The sequence below is a fragment of the Camelus dromedarius genome, chromosome 23 (genome assembly GCF_036321535.1).
Source record: "Camelus dromedarius isolate mCamDro1 chromosome 23, mCamDro1.pat, whole genome shotgun sequence".
Lineage (NCBI taxonomy): Eukaryota > Metazoa > Chordata > Mammalia > Artiodactyla > Camelidae > Camelus > Camelus dromedarius.
Genome location: NC_087458.1, coordinates 26,603,751 through 26,626,339, shown reverse-complemented (window position 1 = coordinate 26,626,339; position 22,589 = coordinate 26,603,751). Strand labels below are relative to the sequence as shown.

The window sequence follows — 22,589 nt, the reverse complement described above, 5'->3', positions numbered from 1 at the left end:
TTACTGGGGTCATTCTGAAAGCAGACCCAGGGACATCAGAATCACTCATATCCTTGAAGTGGCTGTAAGAATCAGTGACTCGCTCATGTGAACCCCAGACAGGACAGCACATGGCCCTTTTTCCTGATTTCCTGCAGATGTAAAAAAGTCCACGTAAATGGTTTCACACTCTCTGGCAGAAGGCATGTCACTCACTTCTGGCTCCAGCCCCAGTCAGCCAGACTGCCAGGAAATGGATCCTGCCTCATCCACCAGGACCCGTCTCCTCTTTCCTCCAGCAACCCCGTGGCTGGGGCCACTCTGAGCTGCCAAGGCCACTCTGTGCGACCTCAGACACCATTTCTCCCCACGAGGGCCCTGGGACGTTGTCTCCCCGCTCAGTCCTACCAGACCCCTGCTGCCCGTCCCCTCTGCGGTCCGGCTCAGGAGGAGCGATTGAACCTACTCCCAGCCAAGTCCTGAGTCTCATACTCTTCCCATGAGCATCTCCCTCAAGCCTGGGCTGCTGCCAGCTTTTTAACTTCCTAAAACGCAAAGGATCCATCCTGACTCCTCCTGCTTCCATAGTGTGAGCATCACCAGGAAGAGTCTGTGTTTTTGGGACAAAAAGAGAGCCACCCACCCTCCAGAGAGGCAAGCAGGAGCCACACTTCAGGAACCCAGAGGCCCGTTTGCCACCCTGGCACTACAGTCAGGACCGTACCTTTCATTCCTCTTGGTGAGTTTCCATCTCTTTTCCCAAGGGAGACATGGAGACTTCTCCTGCAGCAGGGACACATACATACACGCAGGTTAGAAGTCCCACAGGGCCCTCCTGATCCACTGAAACACAACATTCAAGTAGCGTTTTGGTGGCTCACTCCGTTACACCAGGAAATGGTGCGCCATGACCTTGAGATCTGACCTTTCTGCTAGTCCCCTGGGCTTAATAATGTTTATGCAAATGAATTACTTGTTAGTGACAATAAAACTTAAGTTTATTTGCCATCAAAGTGTCTAGGAAGCCGGAATTAAAATGGAGGGCTTTTTCCCCCTAGTTTTTAAAATGATTTTAGGTGTGAATATTACTGAAATATGTTGAAATATCTCTGCTGCCTTTAATACGGTATGGTGAATATAGCTTTTTATCAGTTATCTTGTGCTATCATATAAGAAGGATCACCACGAGGCAGGGGGTGGGGTACGAAGGGACACTGCAATTATCTACACTCAACCCCAAACTGTTAAAATCGTTTAAGTTTTGTTTTGCTTGTCAAGAGGTTTTTCTCTAGGCTACCAGCTTGTTCTTATCTGCTGTCGATATGTCAATGTTTTCTTCGATTAATATGCTATTTCTAATCTATGACCTAGTAAATGAACCAGGAAGACAAACTTGTTAACCTTGCACATGAAAGGAGAGCGAACTGGTGCTGAGTGAGGTTTCTAGGTGCCTCTCCGTGATTGTCACTGCTTGAACTTTAGAACGTTGATTCAAGCTAAAGTTTTTAAGGATGCTTTTTATTCTTGGACAGTCTCTATATTCTGGAAACTTATGGTTTCCTATATATGAACTTTCAAGGGTGACTGAAGTGTAACTGTAGATACTATTCTCAGAAATTCCACTCTTTAACACCTAACTCCACGCATAAAAGTGTGGATTTGGACACCCTTTCATTTTTTCCTTTCTGTGTGCCCTCCCTCTCTCCCTCTCCCATCTGATCCTGCCCCCTTCTCTCTAAGCATTGATGCTGGCAGCATATTGCAATGAAAAAAAATTGGCTTTTGAAGTTGGACCATCCAGTTGAAGTCCTAATTTTCCTTATGCCATAAACTTGGAAAGTCACATAGCTGATCTGAACCTCGATCTCCTAATTAAACAGAGTGATGGTTCTTCTTGGTTGTGAAAACTGAAAGTGGTGATGCTTGTGAAAGCATTTTCTAAAAATGCTGCCATTACCCAGCGTAACATTCTCACATGTCCTTGGTGCTAATGTTTGCTGAGAGTTGTTCTGTGACACACATTGAGTTAGGCTTTATAGTTTTTTTCTCATTAAATCTTTATCAGAAAGAAATCCTAATTTATGCTAATAATAATGCTAATTATTATTCTTATTTTGAGAGTGAGGAAACTGACACTTAGGCTAAATAATTCCTAAGTTCACATAGCTAGTAAGTGTAAGAGTCAGGGTTTAAGTTCAGGCAGACCCCAGCTCCCAGTTTCCATTCAATGGCAGAATTCAGCTGTTTTGGCTGATGGGAGGCAGGAGGGAGGAGGGGCTAGTTAGGGGAGCAGAGTAGCAAAGGACCCTCAGATCAGGCCCCAGTGTCTCTCCGTCACTCTCTGTTCAGGCCCAGAGTAGCCCTGGCCCCCCATCCCCACGGCCAGCTTTCAGAGTTCCACTCCAAGAGGAATTCAACCTCCCTTCCAGGTGGAGAGGTCAGACCCGCCCCCCGCGTGGGCCATGGTGAATTTCTGTGGCTGCCCCTATGTGGCTGGAACTGCAGCTTTCCCTTGGTGGAGTGGGGCAAGCAGGGCCCTAACACCCATGGAAACATATCTGGTGGCTTCATCGTCCCAACCAGCAGGAGATGATCTAATAGGACCCTATAGTTCTGTATAGTTCCTTATAGCTCTGAGCTGCTGATCAAGCCCAGGGGCACTGGTTTATAAGCACTTTCTTTGCCTGCCCTTTCCCTCTAGCTATGTACCTGCCTAATCTCTCTATGTGAAAAGCCCCAAGATCAGAAAGGATATCAACACAGATCAAAACTACAATGAGGCGTCACCTCACGTGGGTCAGAATGACCATCATTAAAAAGTCCACAAATAATAAATGCTGGAGAGGGTGTGGAGTAAAGGGAACCCTGCTACACTGTTGGTGGGAATGTAACTTGGTGCAGCCACTATGGAGAACACTATGGAGATTCCTTAAAAAACTAAAAACAGAGTTGCCATATGATCCAGCAATCCCACTCCTGGGCATATATTCAGAGAAAACTCTTAAAAAGTTACAAGCACCCCAATGTTCACAGGAGCACTATTTACAATAGTCAGTCACAGAAGCAACCTAAATGTCCACTGACAGATGACTGGATAAAGAAGTTGTGGTATATATACAATGGAATACTACTCAGCCATAAAAAGAATAAAATAATGCCATTTGCAGCAACATGGAAGGACCTGGACATTATCATTCTAAATGAAGTAAGCCAGAAAGAGAAAGAAAAATACCATATGATATCACTTATATGTGGAATCTAAAAAAAGACACAAATGAACTTATTTACAAAACAGAGACAGACTCACAGACATAGGAAACAAACTTATGGTTACCATAGGGGAAAAGGGGTGGGGCAGGGATAAATTAGGAGTTTGGGATCAGCAGACACAAACTACTATATATAAAATAGATAAACAAAAAGGTCCTACTGTATAGCACAGGGAACTATATTCAATATCTTGTAATAATCTATAATGAAAAACAATATATATAAATGTATAGCTGAATCACTATACTGTACACCAGAAACTAACACAACATTGTAAATCAGCTATACCTCAATTTAAAAAAAAAAAAGGATATTGAGTGTTAACCTAATAATCTAAAGAATTCAGAAGTGACTGCAATGTCCTGTGAGAGCTTTCCTTATAACCTGGACCACGTGAACAAAATAGGACTGCCGAAGGGGACTATAATCTGGGCTGAGTAGGGTTAAATGGGTGGAACTGTCATGTTCTGGCCAAAAAGTATTGCTGCTTCTCTTCCATGGGTCTCCAACATTTATTGACTCAGTAGAACGGGATGGCATTAAAAAAAAAAAAAGAATGGCAGTAATAAACCTTCTTATGCAACACCGTCTGTGAATAGCAAATCCTCACAGTAAGCGTTATCCTTATTTGACAGATAAAGTAATCGAGGTACAGGGACTTGTCAAGGGTCACATAGCCAGGAGGTGAAAGATGGGGATTCAAATCCATGTTCAGCTGGGGCCAAAGCCTGGTGCTTGCCCCTGGGCCACCTGCCTCTCAGACCCACCCTCACTACTCATGTCCCTGCGTAACCTGTGCCAACCATGCCTGGTCAGCGCCTCAGCACCATGTGTGACAAGATGAAGAATGCTGCTTCTAAAATACCCAGCCAGGACACAGCTTTCTCACCCTGATTTACGGACATGAAGAGGCATTGTTAATAACAATAATTGTTAATGATGATGGAGTCCCGTCTGAGAAACGAGAGCCTGCTAACAGCCAGCTTGGCTTTCTGCAGAAACAGTCTGTTTTAAAGCCAGCATCAAATGCACTCACTCAGGAGGACCTCTTCTCCTTGCCTCTCCTGAAACCCCTAGTGAGTTTCTATTTCCTATTAACCTTAATCCCCAGAATTTTATTCCCAGGATGGCCCTAACTCAGGGAAGAAACTGAAGGTTGGATTAGCAAAAAAACATGTGCTTCTCATTAGCTTGGCTGTGGCATGGGTTGTAACCTGCCCAACGTCAACACTCAGAATCGAAACACAGCACAGTAGTGTGAGAAATACAATTAATGTGATTTTCCCGCTATGTCCCTCAGGGCTCGAGATCTCCGGCTCCCTGCTGATTCAGCAGACCCCAGATAAATGCCACAGTCTGGCATTCAAGGTCTTCTGTCAGCTGTGTCTCCAGGGCTCTCTAGTCAAGCCTGGCTGTTCCCCTCAAAGCTTTCTGGCTTGGCTGGCAGCCCCCTGCCAACTCCTCCCCATCTGGCGCCTTGGCTCACGCCTGAAACACCCTCTCACCTCCATCCTCCTCCCCTAAATCCATCATTTCCCTTAAGACTCACAAGACTCCAAGAAGCCCTTCCTACCCAGCCCCAAACCTACATTTCTTTCCATTAGCTCTTACTCAGCTCACCAACACCTACCGAGCACCTCCCGTGAGACATCAAGCCCTCCTCTGGCCACCATTTTTTGCGCCCTTTCTGCGTGCGAGGCACCAGGATGAGTGCTCTGCACCTCACCCTCTTGCTCTGCTCCCCTTTACAGGACACCTCCTCAAAGAAATTGTTTATACTCGTGTCTCAGTTCCTGTCCTCTCCTGCTCTTTTGAACCAACTTCAAACAGACTCTTGCCCCCACTTCTCCACTGAAGTTGTGCTTTTCAAGGTCACTGATGATTTCTATGCTGTTAAATCCACTGGTCACTTTCCAATCCTCTTTTTCATTGACCTTTCAATAGGATTTGATACAAGCATCTGACTCTACCATATCTTCTTATAATGAGTAAGTTTTATTTAAGAGAAGTTAGATAACATCCCAAAAATTATTTTTCCTATTTGGTCTTGTGAAATGAAGGCTGAATAAATATATATAAACACACGGCTAAAGTTACTGCAACTGCGTCAGCTGTGACTGTAATCTGATATAAATGCGGCTGCTCAAATAACTGGTATTGCTGCTAGCAATGAATTTTTCCCCCAGATGGTAATCTTCCTTTGATAGATAGAGCAAAGGACAATGTTCCTTTGATTTAAATGATTAAATGTTAAGTGTATATTAACCTGTACTCAGAATATTTTGTAAAGTGGAAATAGAGCCTAGGCTCAAATAATTCAAATAATTTTATATATATATATGTATTTTTACTTTTTCTTAAGTGAATGCCTGATTGCACATTAAAAGCTGCGTGGGACATGAGGTCATTCTTTTTGCGTGACACTGTCCCATACATTGCAGGCTATTGATTAGCCCTGGTTCCTGCCTGTGAAAGGCCAGTAGCACCCCTGATTATTGTAAAAAACCCAAAGTGCCCCTTAAGATTCCCACAATGCTCTTTCGGGGGTGACGATTTTCCATGGTCCCCCGCATTTCTGCAGGGTTCATGTGCAGAGATGCCGACTGGCTTTATTCCAGACTATCTTGTCAAGGACATCTGTGTAGCAAACAGCTTTGGAACATACAGATAATGTCCATCTCAGAACAAAGGCTAGGCACGCTTACTGCCTGTTACAAAGGCGTCAGGTTTCCTCAGCCTGGGGTTCCTTTCCTGTCACTCGACCCACTGTGTTCCCCTCCACATTGCCTTGGGGAACGAAGACTCAGAGAATAGGGCAGGAAAAGGCAGGTTCTCTGGCTACTGCTGTTGCTGGCTTTTTGTATTTTTTTTTTTTTTGATACTTTCCTTTCCCTTATACCACACATCTTATCAATCTCTCAATCCTCTTGACGCTACCTTCAAAACTTGTTCAAACCCTGGCCACTTCTCACCATCTTCACCTCTCTCATCCTGGTCTATTCCACCATCATCTCCCACCTGGATAACTGCTGTCATCTTAACAGGTCTCTTCCCCAGGCACCTGCGGGAGCCACTAGCTGACCTCGCTTCTTTCAGGTCTCTGCTCAGATCTCACCAGCATCACCCAGGCCTTCAATGATGACCTTATTTTAAATAGCAACCCCTCGCGGGCCTGGAGTATCCTATTCCCTTTCTCTGCTTTATTCTTCTCTAACCTTTACCAGCATCTAGCATATACGTACACTGCTTGCTTATCTTGGTCATCTTTCATCATCTGTCTCCTCCCACTAAAATGTAATTATCTGTTGAATGAATGAATCAATCAATATAATCTTGACAACACACCCCTATAATTCCAAAAGTAAAATTTGAAACAGTCGTGAGAAACAAACTGCACCTAACTTGCATGGAGGGACAGGATTAAATGCTATGAAACAACTAACAAAACCTGAAACCAGGCAGCCTGGGTTCAGATCCTAGTTGGCTAGCCCTGTTCTGCTGGGTAAGATAGTAATGCTGACCTACAGTTTTTTCATTTGTTAAATAAGATTAAAGAGCACAGTCCCCACCTGTTCCATGGGCTGCGGTATTTGTCAAATTTAGTAAGATATCCAAAAAAGGTTTCCAAACTATAAAGCACTGTAAGAATTTGTTTTATGTTTATCTTTAAAACATACTGCAATTTTCATTCCCATTGTCACAATCACAGACTACAGGATCTTTTTTTTCTTATCAACATCTGTTTGTTCTTTTATTTTTCACTTTAAAGACCAAAATCAAAACCTCTGAACTTATACTTTTCAACATGAAAGAATCAAAGAATATAGTTATAATTCTAAAGTAGCATCAGAATAGCAAATATTATCCTTATGAGTATTAATGGACTATATACTGAAACAAGGTAAAATACAATACTTTTATTTTGTACTTACTTGGAAGTGTTGCCACCGAAATCGACTACAAAGGTTTATTCTGAAAAATGCTACTATGAAGCTGCAGACTCAAATATTCCATTTGAATAACTAGGAAACAGACTGAATTGGAACCTGTGGACGGTTTTATAATATTAATTAGCAACAATTTTTTAAAGACATAGAAGGCTACTGTTTTAATATAAATGAGAAGTTTTAAAATCACCTCCCTTTTAGTGCTTTCAATTACCACATGGCCTTAAACCAAAGACTCAAATAATTTCAAATGGTCACAGATACTATTTAGGCAAAAATTCTTAGATGTCAGTACTTTCAATGTTGTGCACATCAAATTATAGTAAAGAGAAGACTAAATAAACAAGAAGCAGCCCCTCTGTTTCCATGAACAGCACAATGCATTACAGTAAACCGAGCTTATATTCAACCATCAAGTGTGGTTCCCCCATTAGTTCACTTTGTGACAGGTCATTAAGAGTATCTTCAAATCCAATAGTCTCATCATTACCCCTCAAAATATCCAGTGAAAGGTTTGAGCTTGGAAGAAATGGAAGACGCTGGGCCTGCTGCACTGCCTTGAATTCCATTTGTAACTTTAGTGGAGCAAATAGACCCTGGATGTTTCTCAGTGCGGAAAAGTTCATTTTATCTTGGTTGAGCTGGAAATTCTTTTCCAATAATTCAAGAGGATGACTGGGCAGAAGTTCCTTTTTCACACAGGAAAAACCTTTTCGAAGAAGATCATGACTTTAAAAGGTCCACTTGGTGACAGTTCAGTAACTGGAATACAGTCCTTTAGCTGAGATCCAAGCACTCTGGCATTCATCTTCAACTCGCTCTGTGCACACCCTCTCCAGGATCTTTTTTTTTTTTTTGATTGATTGAAGTATAGTCAACTTACAATGTTGTATCAGTGTCTAGTCTACAGCATGGTGATTCATTTATACATATATATTTCTTTTCATATTCTTTTTCATTACAGGTCAGTACAAGGTGTTGAATATAGTTCCTTGTGCGATACAGTAGGACCTTGTAGTTTACATATTTTATATGTAGTAGTTAGAATCTACAAATTCTGAACTCCCAATTTATCCCTCCCCACCCCCACTTCCCTCTGGTAACTGTAAGTTTGTTTTCTATGAGTCTGTCTCTGCTTTATAAATGAGTTAATTAGTGTCTTTTTTTTTAATTTCACATATGTGATATCATATGGTATTTTTCTCTCTTTCTGGGCATTATTTTATTCTTTTTTATGGCTGAGTAGTATTCCATTGTATAAATACACCACAACTTCTTTATCTAATCATCTGTCGATGGACGTTTAGATTGCTTCCAGGACTTGACTATTGTAAACAGTGCTGTTATGAACACTGGGTGCACAGACTGTATGATCTTGATCTCCAAGCATTCCTGTGCTTTCTTGTACACCTATCTTGTCTCAAGCAGCTCTGTTTGTATTAAATGCCTCTGCCCCACCAGTGCCATTTATCCAGCTCAGATCCCCTTCTACAAAGGCTCCAGGTCCTAAGATGGGATTTCTTTCCCATTTCCCTATATTCCAGTGGAATGCTGCTGTCAGGCTTCTCAGGGTTTGCCTGTCATTAAAGGAGTTACTGTTCCTTAGCTCCTAGATTGCAAGTAATAGGCTTATTCACTTTGGTGACCCCCATGACTCTTAATACAGTGTGGTTGTGGCACAGACTCTCATTGGCTGAATGAGCTCTCATGTCTGGGTGCAAGCTGGAGGCAATTTATGCCCTTTCACTGACATTCTCTGCAAAGAAATGTTCGCTTTCCCATCTCTTGTCAACTTCAATTTCTTATATGGGCTAAGCTGGATGAGATGGGCAAAGACCAGCAGCACGACTCCAGGCCTTCCCTTGAAAGTCTTGCAAGAGGCCCCAGCACCTCCCCTGGGACTAACAATAAGATTTCTCATCAACAGTTGTACTACTAGCCTTTGAAGCCTCTGCTGAAACTTGGAGACAAAAGAGTGAATTACAGTTAAGATCCTGCTTCAAGTATTTATTGAATCGAATACCAAAAAGTGGAAAATGACAAGACAGAGTTCCAAATGAGGTCTGTTGCTCCTGACACAGAAAACTGGCTCCGCTAGGAGCAGAGCAGCTGAGGCTTCCTTAAGCTCCTTTCTGGGAAAGTCTTCAACCAGAGGGCTGGGGAAGCAGTGAAGGAAATGACTGTGAAAGACAAGCTCTTTGGTGATGTGGATGTGACAAGACACTTGGAAAAGATGCCCATGCCATCCGTGAGTCTGCAACAAAGCTGGGGACAGTTCTATCCAGGACACTAGGGCCCTTTGGTGACGGGAGGGGACTGTCTCTTTTGCGGGCTGCCTGTGGCAATTCTGAACCTCTGTATTTAAACATCAGTACTGACCTGCAGATCTCCCCCTTTTTTGCCCCCAAACTCCATATCCCAGTAGAAATTCCTAAGAATCTATTTCTCACTAGCTTAGGGACTGGAATGAAGGGGAGAAATGAAAGCAGGCAAGAGGGACACTAATGACCATTACTGAAGCACATACAATGATCTACACACTTGCCTATTACAAGTCATTTAAACTTTATAATTATTCTGAGGCATATACCAAACTAGTCCCATGAAGAAAATGAGACTCAAATTATTTAAGAGATTTTTTTCCCATGAAAACACAGCTAGAAGAGACAGGGTAGGTACAACCTGCCGTCCCCAGAACATCCCCGGGACTCCCCTGCCAGTGCTCACCATGTACGCGCCAGCTGAAAGGCCACCGCTCATCCCCGTGGGTCCAGATCCCATCTTTCTTAAAAGGGTAGCTCGCTTCTAACTACCTTGCACAGCAGTCTTGGGTGCCTCCAAGGCAGAAGCAATTGCTCCTTCCTCAATCTGATAGAACATTTTACCTCTTTTCCAACATGTCATCTTCCCCTTTATAATGTGGCCGTTTGTGTATATCTCGTTTCCTCTGCTAGAACAAAAAAAATCCTTGCGGGCAGTGACAGTGTCTTATTCACCTTGGTATTACCCAAAGCATGTAATAAAAGCATTAGAGCAAGTTTCTTGCTCGTAGTAGGTATTCAACTCATGTTTGTTGAATGAGGAACACGGAGGCATTGCAAAAGGTGAAATCTCAGGTACGCTGGTACCAGAGCCCCTTGTTTGCAGCTCAGCTGAACGAGATCTGAGGGTTTGCTGTCATCAAGAGCAAACGCTGGCGCGAGTCCAGAGGGCATCTACCCCCTCCTGGCTTCTACTTCAAAGTTCCCCCGACGTCCCAGTCGCAGCCCTCTTGATCTTTCCCTGTTTGCTCACTAAAGTTGATTTGGAACATGAAAAGACCCAGGACTGAGTATTTCATTCAGGCCAGGTCTTCTTAATCCAGCGACTGTAGACAAAACGTACAAGGAGGGCAGAGGTTATCAGTACGAGGTCAGTGTGTGTAGCACCTGTCTAAACCCTGGACCCTCTGTTCATGGACTTCACCAGCCTTGCGATGCTAAGACTATCAGGAGAAGTAGATTGTGTCTTCTCCTAGAGACATGGTAAGTCTTCGAGGAGTCCCACAGCTCTCCTTCAGTGAAGGGGAAGGTAATTAAGAAATGACAGTTGGTGTGAAAACAGCCTTGTCTAGAGTCCTGGGTGTGGACTAAGATGATTGTTAACAGTAACAGCTACCGTTTTTTTTCTGGTTCTTACTGTGTGCTGGGGACTGTGCCGAGCGCCTTCACGTGGATTTTGTCTTCTAATGCTCCCCGTCATCTGAGGTGATGCTACAATTGATCCCATTTTTCTTATGAGGAAAGCGTGACCAGGAGAAATACAGTTACTGGACTGAGATCTTACAACCACCAGATGACAGAGAAAGTGATGAAGCTGAGATTCCAGCCACGGCAGGGCAGTCCCAGGGTCTGGGCTACTAACCGCCTCATCCTGTTGCTTTGTTAGGCTACCTCAAAATGTGTTCTTAGCAGGCAGGAAAGGGATTAACGAGTAACTGCCGCCTTGGACGGTGCCGCTCTGAATGAGGTACCAGTGGGTCAGGCCTTGGTTTTTATGAAATTTCATATATAAAAATTCATTTATTTGAGGAATGAAAGAATAGAGGTTGTCACAGAAGCAAGTGATGCCATGAGAACCCAAGGACAACTCTGCCTACATGACATGCCCGTACGGCACGTCAAGGCCCCAAGACTCAGCAGGACAGTTTGTAAAGTGTTACTAAGCCGGAATCGGAGGGGTGAGGGAAGCCGGGGAACACAGGAGCACAGTAATGTGTTGCCAATCCCAAGTTCCCATACCTTCCATTCTAACAGACATATCTTTGTTTCAGCGGAAATTTTAATTCTAGTAAATGTAAGTTATTCATTCCTATGGAAATACTTTTCAATGAGGAATTGGGGTCAGGACCAAAAAAAAAAAAAAAAGAAATATGCAAGCATAAAATAAAACGCTAAAAATAAGTCCAAATATATCAATGATCCCAATAAATGTAAGCACCTTAAATTCTTCTGTCAAAGTAATAGATTTTCAGAACAGGTTAAAACATAAAGTCAAGCTATATGCTGAGTACAAGATATATGCTTAAACTGGGCACAGAAACGTTGAAAACATAGGCATGAAAGAACACTAGAAAAATAATAAAAGAAAATAGATGTTAGAATATTAACATCAGACAAAAGAAAATTAAAGATGAGAAGCACTAACAATTAAAAGGGAAAATATATTTTCTTCTTTCAATTACATGTAACTCACAAGAGGATATAGCAATTATCAATTTTAATGCATTAACATTGGGGCAGCTATATGCATAAAATAAAAACTGATAGAAATAGAAGAAGAAATGAACAAATATGGAGTCATAGTCAAAGAACATAACACACACCTCTCAGGAATCTTCATATATATCATATAAAAACTATAGGAATATAGAATCATTAGGTACTTATCATAGCATTAATGAAGAAAAACAACATATTTTAAGAAGCAGAAAAAAGTCAACGTGAAGAGTAATGAAAGAAAAAAGATACAATTTCTTTGGAAATTAAAGTATGTTCTTCTAGATAACTTTTGGGTTAAAGAAAAAAACAACAGAAATGGAAAAATTATTCAAAAGTGAGTGATAATGAGAGCACCCCATGTATCAAAACCCATGGGATGCAGCCAGAGTGGCCTCAGATAGACGAGGAAGTCTCCTAAGGAAACCAAAAACAAACGAAAAGGCAACCTACAGAATGGGAGAAAATATTTGCAAATGATGCAACTAACAAGGGCTTAATTTCCAGAATATATAAACAGCTCATACAACTCAGTAACAACAACAACAATAAAAACCCAATCCAAAATTGCGCAGGAGACCTAAACAGACATTTCGCCAAAGAAGACATCCAGATGGCCAACAGGCACATGAAAAGATGTTCAGTGTCACTAATTATCAGAGAAATGCAAATCCAAACTACAGAGAGGTATCACCTCACACAGGTCACAATGGACATTGTTAAAAAGTCCACAAACAATAAATGCTGGAGAGGGTGTGGAGAAAAGGGAACCCTCCTACACTGTTGGTGGGAATGTAATCTGATGCAGCCACTATGGAAAACAGTATGGAGGTTCCTCAAAAAACTAAAAACAGATTTAACATATGATCCAGCAATCCCTCTCCTGGGCATATATCCAGAGAAAACTCTAACTTGAAAAGAAACATGCCCCTCAGTGTTCATAGCATCACTATTTACAAAAGCCAAGACATGGAAGCCACCTAAATGTCCATCAACAGACAATTGGATAAAGAAGTTGTGAGATAGATAGATAGATAGATAGATAGATAGATAGATAGATAGATAGATAGACAGACAGACACATACACACACACACAGTGGAATACTACTCAGCCATAAAAAAGAATAAAATAATGCCATTTGCAGCAACATGGATGGACCTAGAGATTATCATAGTAAGTGAAGTAAGTCAGACAGAGAAAGACATATATCATATGATATGACTTATATGTAGAATCTAAAAAAATAACACAAATAAACTTATTTACAAAACAGAAAGAGACTCACAGACATAAAAAACAAACATGGTTACTAAAGGGGGAAAGGAGTGGAGGAGGGATAAATTAGGAGTCTGGGATTAGCAGATACAAACTACTATGTATAAAATAGACCAACAACAAGGTCCTACTGTAGAGCACAGGAAACTATATTGAATGGCTTGTAGTAATCTGTAATGAAAATAATATATATATAAATGTATAACTGAATCACTGTGCTGTACACCAGAAACTAACAGAACATTGTAAATCAACGATACTTCAATAAAAAATAAATGAATAAAAGAAAAATTGAAAGAATTATACAGTAAGCGCTCATTTACACACCATCAAGAACAACAAAAAAGGAAGCCTCCTTGCCATTTCCCCTGAGCCTTCAGGCTCTACACTAGAGCTACATCCTTTGATACAATGGCCACTATCCACGTGTGGCTAGTTAAATTTAAATTCACTAAAATTAAAAATTCAATTCTCTAGTTGCACTGGCTACATTTCAAGTGCTCAATATCCACAAATGGCTAGAAGTTTATGGAAAATTCCTATCTTTATAGAAACAGATTTTAGAAAATTCCTACCTTTACAGAAACAGATTATAGAAAATTCCTATGTTTACAGAAAGTTTTATCTGGCAGTGCTTCTCTAGAATTCGCCAGGGAAATTCCAACATGCCACCTTCACCAATGGCCGCCACTGAGGCCAGGTGCCAATTGGCCAACCTAGCAGACTCTTTACAGCATTGTCAGGTGCTCAAGCCACATATTAAACCTAGACTCTCAGGAAAGTAAACTCATATTGATAACTGTGGCTCACTCAGCTCTCCAGTTTCACGTTACATGGCCGAGCACCTGTAGGACTCGTTCACATCCACGCTCCCCACACTCTGGCCAATCCGGATTGGTGAGTTTACACTCCTTTTGGTGCGTTGATTCCTCTCCCACCTCAGCCCAGGCCTCGTACACCCTTCTCTGGGCCATATTGGGATCTACTCTCGTTATGGACGTGGGGGTAGTAAGAGTGGTGGGAGCAGGTCCTACAGAGACTAGCATCCCCCTGTGATGGAACGCTCCCAGGTGCGGTCATTGACGGGTGTTTATGCAGAGCAAGACTTTTGTGCAGGTGGGGAGAGAGGTTTCCTCCATTAGAAAGAGAGGTCCTATGGAATTGGGGAGTTCAGATTTCTCAGCTTCACTTGTTTCCCTGTTCCAACTCTCTGAGTCCCACGCCTTCCCCGACAGGTGCTCTCATCTTGGCATTAGGGAATGTTGGGGGCAAGCATTTAATTGGCCCTGCCCGTCTACAAGCCATACAGTACAGCACTGGGTTGTTAGCCATATCGGCCCTGCAGTGATAAGAAAGGAAGGATTCCTTTAGACTGGTTCTAAAGGCCTTTGAAAGAACTGGACAGTGAAGCCTTCCCCGAGTTACTGGCAGTTTTCTGAGATACACCTAGGGTTGATTCTGACTAACCTGGAACCTCCTGCCTGAACACCTCCTGTCACTGACATATTCTAATATGCACTCTACACATCACTCAGCATGACATTCTCGAATTCTAACAATTCTCTAACAAGTGTGTATTTGTACATTTCGTTGTGTGTGTGTGTGTGTCTTTACTTTTTACTTTTTAAAAAAATTTCTGGGTTTTTTCCCTCTGATTTTTTTTTGGGGGGTGGTAAGTAATTAGGTTTATTTATTTACATATTTTATTTTTTTAGTGGAGGTGCTGGGGACTGAACCCAGAATCTCATGCATGCTAGGCACGCACTCTACCACTGAGCTATACCCACCCCCTACTTCACTTTATATTGTAAGCTTTGTGAGGACAAGATTCTCTCACAGCCTTTAGTAAATTCACGTGCACTGAATTCCTGAGGACTTTCTGGCTCACTCTGACATTTCATGCCAGACAAGGGGCAGTGGCTGAGCCTGGGGCCCCTCAAGAATGTGGGGTGGTGGGTGGGGGGCGGCTCTGAGGGGAGCCTCGCCGTGGAGCAGCCGGCCATGAAGGACCTCCGTGGGCTCCTGCGGTCAAACTGAGCTTTCCTCATGAAACTCTTCCCAGGTACTCGGTGTCCACAGACTCTGGCGCTGGCCGCCAGTCCTGCTAATCATTCACCACCTTTGGCTTCCTCCTCGGCTGCCTGTGGGCAGTGTCTGGTTTGGGATGGGCAACTCCTGTCTTCACAGTCCTGGTCAGGATGTTCATGTTTTAATGAGCACCGTGTAGCCTCGGTGCCCGGCCAAGGTGGGGCTGAGCCGCCCGGATGGGCCCTTCAGTGGGGCTCCTGGTCCTCAGGTGGGCCGCTTTCAGCCTGGCCTGGCCGTTCTCGCCTCCTCTGGCCACTGGCAACCAGCTGCCAGAAATGGCCAAGAGGTGGAGATTACTGTGGTGGTCAGGACGTGAGTGGTGTCTGTTTGTCCCTCCATGTCCACCATGTCCCTTAGACCCACAGCTCTGAGGAGCTGTAGGTATCATGGCTAGTGACCTAAAACAGCCTTTTCTGACACTGCCGTCCAATCTAGGTGGAACTGGACTACTTAGAAACAGGCGCTGGCTCTTTGCTGATGGTAAATACTTGGGGGAGTAACGGACTTGGCTGCACAGAGGCCACTTCTGCTCAGAGCAGCTCAGCAATCCCCCAGAGCAAAGGCAAGAACCAAAGACAGTATCGGAGATTTCCCTTCCCTGGTTTACTCTTACAGCGCCATGCGCAGGGCTTCCCTCTGCGCCTGCTCTCCCTGAGCATTTAGCTCTATAAAGGTTTCTGGGTGTTTAAACTACCAGCTAAAAAGAAAAAAATGTGGGGTAACAAAATCACTCCCTTCTATGCAGCAATGCCATGTTTCGCTCCCTTTGTCTCCCTCCCTCTTCTCTTTCCTCCCTTCCTCTTCTCTTTCCTCCCTTCCCTCCCCTTCCCTCCCTTTCTTTCCCCCCTCTCTCTCTTTTTCTCTCTTTCTCCTTGGAAAACACAGATGCCAAAGCTTTTTCTCTTCTCTAATAGAGAAACCAAAGCTCTGCTACTTAGGGGGAAATTGGGACCACAATCCTGTTCTCTTTTCCCAGTCATCCCCCCTCCCCCATTTCACCACCCTGCCTTCCTAAAGCTAGGATTCTACAGCAAAACATTAACAGTGGTTGTCATCAGGTTTGGAATTGTAGGTGCTTATTTGTCTCTCATTTGTTGCTTATGGGTTTTTCCAAATTTGTTGATAGAGGCTACGTATTGGTTTTGCATTAGCTCTGGTGAACTAGCTGCTGTGACAAACAACGTGAAGAATATCCATTGCTGAAACAAAAAAAGTATTTCCTGACCACTTGTAGTAAAAAAAAAAAAGAGTGTTCCTGAACGAAGTATAGTCCTCCTGAAAGGAGTGATCCAGGTAACCTGTTACTTCGTGCTGGGGCTCCTCCACCCGCAACAACAGATGGCTTCCAGGTAAGCTGTGATAGTCTGTATAAATCCAGAGGCAAGGAAAGTAGCATGGAAGAGTGTGTCAGACAGGATTTCATGACCAGAAAATAATATATATCATTTCCATTCACACTCCATTGCCTAGAGCTCAGTTGCCAGTCTGCATCCACAAATGTAGTTTATCAGCATACAAAGGAAGAAAAAGAAATGAATACAGTGAATTGCTAGCCCACCTATGCCACACCTGGGTGAGAAAAAGAAAAGAAAGTCGAAGTTAAAATGGAATAAGAAAGGTAAGTGCCTCTCTAAAGCAACCTTAAGTTCTCTCTCTTCTGCAGCATTTTTACATTCAGATTCTCACTCTCCCACGTGCAAGAAATGACCTTTACACTCAAGGGCATGGACAGAATAGGCTTTCTGGTATTAAATGGGTGTAGGAAAGGGAAAAGCTGAGGGCTGAGACAGAGCTCAGAGGCAGTGCTGTGGCCTGGGTGTAAACTGTCCTCCTCTCCACTAGGGGCGCTGTCAGCATATGCATGCTGCCTCTCTGCCCCACTAATAGCTAATATGGTAAAGACAGACAATTATGCAGAAGACTGTGATGTCAGCATCACATGAATTTCCTCTCCTGTCAGCAAGCCTGTCCCTCCCAGAGAAACTCCTATTCCATGTACCTCTTACAATAAACCCAGGACCATTTGTATGCCCAGGGCATGCGTCACATTCCCTTTACCTTGTTCTTTGCCATCCCCTTTAACATGAAGATGCTTGCCTTGGATACAGTCCTTCTAATGCAGCTGAATGCCATCTAGTGCTCAGGACTCTGTCTAACTGTATGATGTATCAGACACATAGCAGGTGACAATTAGAATAAAGTTGAAGAGCTAATTCATATTAAATATAAGTAGCTCACTAAGTCTACTTGTCTCAACATACCTGCATTTTAATAAGAAATGACACCCTAATGCCCCAAAATTGATTTCAAAGGTGGTTTTTCAGGTTCATCTACTGTCCAATGGAGAGAGATTTGGGGGAAGCGGAGGGGCTTCCTTGGTGGTCCCCCAAATCTGTCTGTTACAGACAAATGAAGAGGCTGGATAGATGCTCAGTATGTTTAATGTGAGCACACTCCCAAATATTTATTAAGTTTTATGCTTTCAACATAAGACTTAAGATAGGAGTAAGGGATCTTAAATGATGTGCAGATGGTGTGGGTAACCCAGGCCTTTTCTGGATAGTCTCTGTGTTTCTGCACCTTGTCCACGGCTCCTCTAAGTGCCTGACAGCAGGAGCAAAAGAAAGCAAACCATTAGAGGGAGGGACAAGTGTAACCAGAAACATCTCGAAGGCCCAAAGAGACCGCGTGAGAGCACATATTCTTACAGGTGCACACTGGAAAATATTTATCTTCCTCCTTTGGCAGAAGTCACCCAGTCCCCAGTGTACTGGAATGGAATGGAACGGTGAGACCCACCCCACCAAAGGTGTCAGCTCCTGTCCAGAACTTTCCATCCTGCCTGGGAGCAGTGGGCAGAGGGAGATGATAAAGGTAAGCAGACATTAGCTCTGCATACACAGCCCAAAACTTGAGGGGCCCTTCAGGGAGAGGTCCTGAGTTTTACTCTTCTCTCCTCCGTTAGATGGATACATTCTGCTCTGTCCTGTTTCTCGTGTTGCTGGCGGGGAGGTTTTGCCCTCACCAGCTAGAAAATAGCCTCCTTAAGGGCAGAGGCTGTCGTATCCTAGGTACCTAATTTGCTCTGCACATTCCTGAAGAGTATAATGTTTCCTTCTACACAGTTAATGCTTAATAAAGTCTCATTTGCTTCCAGAGCCTCCCTGCCCTGTCTCTCCTCAGTGTAACATCTGACTGCTCTGTGAGCGCTCAGGGAGGCATCAACAGTCTGAAGTCTGAGTTTCCTAAACAGCAGGTCCACTCTCTTTCTGGTCTGTGTGTAAAAACACTCCACTGAGCTATTTAAAATAGTTTCTCAGAGGAGGGTATAGCTCAGTGGTAGAGTGCATGCTTGGCATGCACGAGGTCCTGGTTTCAATCCCCAGTACCTCCACTAAAAACAAATGTCTATATATAAATAAATAAAGTAAATACATTACCGCCCCCAAATAAGTAAATAAAAAAAAATTGGACATGTTAAGAAAAACAACAAAAAAAGATGAGTTTCTCTGTATATAGTTGCTTCTTATCTCTACATCAGGTATGCCCTGGTAGCTTTCCAGGAGCCTCCATAACTAAGACTCCAATGAGTTGATTTGTCCAAAGACTCAGGGCTGGTCAGAGAAGGCACAGGGACTTAAGCTGATAGGTGAGAAAGTCAAGCCCCTGCTTCTGTCATCTGGGCTCCACTGACTTTTCTGCAGAGATGGGGGTGACCAATCCAGACAACAAAATGGGTAGAAAGTGGGTACAGGTCAGAGCGGAGCCTGGGACATGCTGCTTTGACTGTTTCTAACCCCTCTTGCTTTTTCGCACTTGGTTGCTGGGCTCTTTCCCATTGTTTTCCTTCTGGGCTTTCATTTTTTTCCCCCATTTTTTAATACAGTCATGGTAAGTGATGAAGAAATGCAGAAAACGCTTGCTCATTGCTTAGCAAGTCATTTGTGTCCCAGTTCTAAACAAATCTCTGATAATTAATGAATTTCTCCCAATAGAATACCTCATAAAACATATCTTCTGGTAACATACCTGCACTTGTAGAAACATATTTAAATTAAAGTCACTCCCGATAAAAAAAAAATTCTCAACATGATTTTAATAGAATTCAACAAACCCACTCTAAAATATACCTGGGAAAGAAATTTAGAGAAGAGCCCAGGTTTCTTATTTTTCCCCCTAGAAGAAAAATGAGGAATAAATTGCCTCATCTCATAATACATTATAAATATTCAATAATTAAAACTGTGGTGTAGGAGCAAGTACCATATGCTGACATTAACATAGTGTCATGTAACAGAGACCCCAGAAACAGAAATATGTGAGAATTAAATAAATGTTAAGAACGGGCTCCTCAATCAATGTGAGGAGTAAATGACTCTATTTGGGGGAAAAAAAAAACACAGCCTTAGTTTCTACCTCATACAATACACACACAAAAAAAGAATTACAGATGGATTGAAAAGTTAAATATGAGCAATAAGACTAAAAAAGTTTTGAAGGAAATAAAGGAAGATATTTTATACTAAAAGACATGAAAAGCTTTCTTGAGCAAGAAAAAATACTCTGAAAAGATTATCCATTTTATTTAGATTTCCTATAAATAAAAGACACAAGAAAAAGAGATAAAGGGTCACTAGGAAGAATATTTTCAATGTATGTAACACACACACACACACACACACACAGAAAATCGACACCTAGAATATATAGAGATGTTCAAATATTAACAGACAAAGAAACAAAAAGGCAACCTAATATAAAAAATGGCAGAAGATATAAGTAACTATGTCTCAGAAGAAGAACAAATGGTTAAAAACAAACAAAAATGTGCTAACCTAAACAATTTTGAGAAAAAGCAGCTTTAAATACAGTTGGATCTTTTTTTCACCAGGTTGTCAAAAATTGTCACAAGAATTGAAAAAACAGTATTACCTATTGCTGAAGAAGATTAGGGGAAAACAGATTATCATACAGTGAAGGTGGCAATTGGTGAAGTGGTCTACCTTTTTTTTTTAAATTTTTTATTTATTTACTTATTTCTTTTTTTATTAAGTACCATCAGTTACAATGTGTCCATTTCTGGTGTACAGCACAACATCCCAGTCATGCATATACCTACATATATCGGTGGTCTACGTTTTCTTGAAGGCAGTTTGGCAGAGTGTGCCAGAATGTCAAGTGCATATATCCTGCAAGCAGACAATCCTGCTTCCTGCTACCCGTACTGGACATCTGTCACGTGAGCCTAACCATATCTTTGAAATAGATTCCCAACATTTTGGTCAGTTTCCACATGGTCAGGCCTGCCTTCCTGGCAGATTTCTGTTTTTAAAGCCTGGCTTCCCTTGTGGCTAGCCAGGGCACAGGCCTGTGACCAATTGGACACACGCACTTAAGGCTTCAACTCAGAAGTGAGCAGTGTAATGAAATTGAATCTGCATGGGGTTTCGCTCCTGTAGCAAGAGCAGTGGGAAAGATGGTAACCTCTGTTCGTCACCAGGCTGAAGTGCCCTGGAGTTTTGAGGTCAGTGCCAGGAGCAGCAACCGAAGCCCATTTTGACAGTGAAGCTCTGGACCCTTGTCTGTCAAACTTAACCTGGAGCATTTCTCCAGCCTCCCTAATGATTCTGTGAACTAACTGCTATTTTAGTAAATTCCTTTCCCTTAAACTAGCCAGAATGGATTCTCGTTGTCTGTAGCTAAGAACTCTTACACTGTGTCTATTCCAGAAATACACATTCACACAAAAAAGCATGTACAGGAATGGTCACTGAATCATTGTGTCCATAGGGAACTTTAAATAATGCGTTCACCAATAGGGGAAAGGGTAAATACAACATAGGGTACTATGCAGAAGTTAAAAGGAACAGGGAAGGTCTGTGTCCTGACATGAAAAGGTCTTCAAGATAAAAGTGGAAAAAGTTAAATGTAGAAGATATGGGGCATATGATCCAGGTTTTGGAGACAAGCATGTTCGTGTTAACTTCAGAAAGTCTTACATTTTCTCCTGACACTTGTCAAGAATGGTTAGGACCACAGGGCTTTCATGAGATGGGACATCTTCATGGGCGTGGTGACTTGCTTTGCTTAACGCACCCCACAGCAGATTTTATCTCCATTTGAATAATGATCCAGTGGGATTTTAATCTATAACTAACGTGACTCTGTAATTTATTATCAAACCTGGACACTGGAAAAGGAAAGGACACAAAATTAATCCTTCCACTGAAACAATAGGGAAAAACCAAACAACTTCAGACAAATAAGGATTCATGGTTACCCTATCATAACCTAAAAAGAGCTGTGTATCTTCAATCTGCCCCTCCAAATCCATCTTTCGTCTCCACCCTTCTCCCTTTCCCAGGAGTGTGTCCTGGTCTGTAGCACATCACTGAGCTCCTTTATCCTCTGGCTTTGGGCAGCGCTCAGCCAATGACGAGCTCCCGCAGGAGGATGGAAAGAATAGTGAGATTAGGGTGTCATTCTCTTAGCTGCTACCCCCGGGGTCAGCTCGGGCTGGCAGTACCCCGCCACCACCACACCATCAGTATCGGTTTCCCAGGTTGCCATAACAAATTACCACAAACTTGGTATCCTAAAACAGTGGGAATCTATTCTCTCATAGCAATGGAGACAGAAGTCCAAAATCAGGGTGTGGGCAGTGCTGGTTCCTCCTGGAGGCCCTCAAGGAGCCCCTGTCCCATGCTTCTCTCCTCGCTGCTGCTGGCTGCTGGCAATCCTTGGTGTTCCTTGGCTTGCGGGTGCATCCCTCCAATCTCTGCCTCCATCTTCCCATTGCTGTTCCTCTGTGCCTCAAACCTCCCTTTCTCTTACAGGCTCACCTGCCATTGGTTTAGAGCCCACCCTAAATCCAGGATGACCTCATCTTGAGATCCTTAACTTAATTATATCTGCAAAGACTCCTTTGCCAAATAAGGCCACATTCACAGGTTCTGGGAAATATCTTCTTAGGGGCCACCATTCAACCCATGACATTGTCCTTGCAAACACCAGGAATTTCTCCCATTCTATGTCCCTTGCGGCCTAGAGGGTGTAATAACTCCAACTGTTACTCAGCTACCCTGTAATGTCCTTGCACCCTACCCACATCTGTGTAAGAAGTACCTTTATTAAACCTTCCCTGAACTACTCCAGTTCGGGATGCCATCTGTTTCCTGTTGGGACCTTATCTGAAATACCAGTGGAGTCATTGCTCAGGAGGCCAGAAGCCTTAAGCAGAATTCACTCCCAGATTATTTGGAACAATGACA

At 42.8% G+C, this 22,589-nt stretch overlaps 1 pseudogene; it reads right to left on the bottom strand.

Annotated features, from left to right (window-relative positions):
- Positions 1–7,395: 7,395 nt before the first annotated feature.
- LOC105096239 (proteasome maturation protein-like) lies at positions 7,396–8,026 on the bottom strand (annotated as a pseudogene).
- Between the last annotated feature and the right edge of the window lie 14,563 nt (positions 8,027–22,589).